This window comes from Echinops telfairi, unplaced genomic scaffold (genome assembly GCF_000313985.2).
Source record: "Echinops telfairi isolate 266 unplaced genomic scaffold, ASM31398v2 ScPeMD7_7469;HRSCAF=8507_0, whole genome shotgun sequence".
Taxonomy (NCBI): Eukaryota; Metazoa; Chordata; class Mammalia; order Afrosoricida; family Tenrecidae; genus Echinops; species Echinops telfairi.
In genome coordinates, this window is record NW_022111372.1 from 21157785 (window position 1) to 21161076 (window position 3292).

At 40.7% G+C, this 3292-nt stretch overlaps 1 pseudogene; it reads left to right on the forward strand.

Annotated features, from left to right (window-relative positions):
- Window positions 1–357: 357 nt before the first annotated feature.
- Window positions 358–2975, forward strand: LOC101648506 (annotated as a pseudogene).
- Window positions 2976–3292: the final 317 nt, after the last annotated feature.

The window sequence follows — 3292 nt, forward strand, 5'->3', positions numbered from 1 at the left end:
TGAATAATATTTGTATCAACTGGTTACATTGCCTATAGGTAGATATCCCCTTATCACAGACAGCGTTGTAATTCAAGATAAATCTAGAATTGCCCTTTTAGTCAATGAAGGTGTTACCATTCCTGTTGAATCTGTCTCCTCCAGTGTAGTAAACCATATGATTTTCTGATTCAAAATGGCCAGTACTAGTCAGACTATTTCAGCTCACTAATGCCCAAAATGTTGACCTATTTCCTTTTGATATTTTCCAATTTTTCTAGGTTTTACCTCATACATTACAATTTCCAATTATCAATAGGTGTTTATAGTTGTTTCTTCTTATTTTGAGGTGTGTCCCACCAGCAGATGAAGATCCCAATGGCTTTATGCCAGCAAGCTGTATTCCGTTACATTATTATGGCGGATTCTATTTTGAGAAGGCAGCTCTTCCTGAATCATATTTTGAGTGCCTTCATATCTGAGAGGCTCATCTTCTGGCACTATTTCTGACAATGTTTTGTTTCTATTCATGAGGGGTTTTTTTGTATGTGTGTGTCGACAATATTTGCATACTATCTATATGGTTTCCAGGGGCTAATTCTAAGAAGTGGCCAGACTATTCCTTCTTCATTGTAGGTTTTGAGGCTGAAAGTCTGCTTAAACCTGTGCACTTTGGGTGACCTCCTGGTTTTGAAATACCAGACATAGCTGCCAGCATCACAGTAATACAGAAGCTACCACAGTAAAACAGCCTGGCAGCTATGTGGAGATAGACAGAGAGACCGAAATAAAATATACCCTAATTTAGAAAATGTTGGATTTGTGTGTGTGTTCTCCATTTCCTTTTAAATCAAGATGTCGTGGTATGATAATTAAGTCTATTACGCCAACCTGGCCAGTAGGAATATGTGGGATTAATCAGGTCACAGCCTGAATGGAGGGAAAAGAGAAAAATGGCTCTGCAAAGCCTGCCCCCTCTCTCTTGCTCTTTGGTGATTGTAGCATTCTGGAGCGTGCTGCTGCCTTAGTTAGTTGTCTGTCTCATCCCGTGAGCTACACCACCTGTGGGCCAAACCAGCACATGGACCTTGTCACTAGAGCTTGAGGCTCCTTCGAGACCTGCTTTGACATAGTGGTGGTACATACATTGCTTGAGCTTGAGGCTGGTGGATCCTGTCACCTGGCATTGCTTTTCATATCCTACCCAGGCCTGCTTCACTAAACTCCCGAGCTATTGACTGGTGGTGACCCAGTCTACTGTTTGCTGCCTGTGCATAACTCTGCTTGCCTTGCCTGAGGGAGGACTCTGCTGTCTGCTTCCCTGAACTTGGACACATTAACACACGTGAGTAGAAGAACTACCAATATATTAAGTGTTTCACGGAAGCGATTTGAATGGAAACTTCTGTACTATTGTGTCGACTATGTACCTGTTATATTCCTCTCACTTTATACCTATCCATATATATATGGATACACACACACACACACACACATACACACACACACACATATAATCACAAGTGTCCTGGTTTTGTTTCTCTAGAGAAACCTGCCTAACACACGTTCTTTAGTATTGCTGTAATAAACAAACCATAAATGAGTGGCTTTAACAAACAGAAATTGGTTTTCTCAAAATTTAGAAGGCCAAATTCAGTAACTCAGCGTGTCATGGCTGATATAATACGTTATACATATAAATGTTAACTCTAGAAGAACATCCTTGTCTCTTAGATTAAGTTCTGTACTAAATATCAGTATTTCAGTGAGACTTGAAAACACTCTCATCCCATATCTGTTTACTAGCTGGCTTATTTAATCGTTTTGAACTCAAAAGAGATGAACTGAAAAACCAGCATACACTTAAAAGAGAGCACATTGCTACATTCACACAACAAAAGTGACCATTCCCAAATAGGCTGGGATTGACAACACACATCTTTGTGGGGAGACAATTCAATCCATAAAGTATGTTTGATTGGTGTAAATGTCCTTTCATTCTTTCTATTTGTTGGTAGTTTGTGTTGCGGTTGTTTATCACTATGTCGACATAACAGTACCAAAAGTGACAGCACACTGATGGCTTATTTAGAGATCAGGAAGATCTGGATGCTGGTTCAATAATAATAATTCCTGGTGGTCCTAAGAGTGATGAATGATGAATGCCATCAGAGAACTTATTGATGTGGAAGGAGCCATCAAACCCAGTTTGCTCTTATTCATGCTGAGGAACCTGAATTAATGGAGATGAGTGTTGAGAGGGAAATTTTGGTTACTGGTATCAAGGTTGTGGATCTGTTGGCTTCCCTATGCCAAGGGAGGTACAATTGGGCATTTGGGTTGTGCTCGAGTTGGCAAGATGGTACTGATCATGAAATTGACACTGTTTTCAAAGCCCATGTTTGGTTATTCTGTTTGTCATGGGGCCGATGACAGGACCTGTGAAGGCAATGACTTTTACCATGAAATTATTTATTCTAGTGTTATCAATGTGAAAGATACTTCAAAGAGTTGCTGGTGGATGGTTCAAAGAATGAAACACCTGGTGCGTATGCTGGAGTAGCTTTGCATGGATTGACTGTGCCTGAATACTTCAGAGACCAAGAAGGTCATGATGTACAGCTGTTTGTTTGTAACATTTTTTGATTCATGCAGGCTAACTCAGAGATGTCTGCCTTAATGGGCAGAATCCCTTGGCCTTGGGTTACCAGCGACCTTGGCATCTGATATGGGTACCATGGAGGAAAGAATAAGCACTACCAAGAAGGATTGTATCACCTATGTACAGGCTATCAATGTGCCTGCTGATGACTCTATTAACCCTACTCCTACCACTACTTTTGCCCATTTGTATATACCACTGTGCTGCCCCATGCTTTTTATGCTGAGCTGAGCTGGGCATCTATCTCGTTGTGGATCCTCTAGATTCCACCTCTCATATCATGGGTTCTAACAATGTTGTCAATGAGCAACATGACATTACATGGAAGGTGTAAGATACTGTAGGACTAAATATTACTCTAGGACATCATTACTATACTGGGATTGGATAAACTCTTTTTTTTTTCTGTTTTAAATGTGGCTGCCATTGCCACAGCCATAGCCCAGAACATCAAAGCCTTTAGAACCAAAGCCCAGGCCTCCATAATAGGTGCCGTAGTAGCTCATGGTGTTGTAGATGAATTGGTTTGTCCTGCAAGGGAAGGTCTTGAGTCTGAATGTGAGCATGTGTCCAAAGATGCTTATATACCCTGAGCAGGATATGTGGTAAAATACATGGACATTGTTTTGTGTCATACACTGCTATTCATTT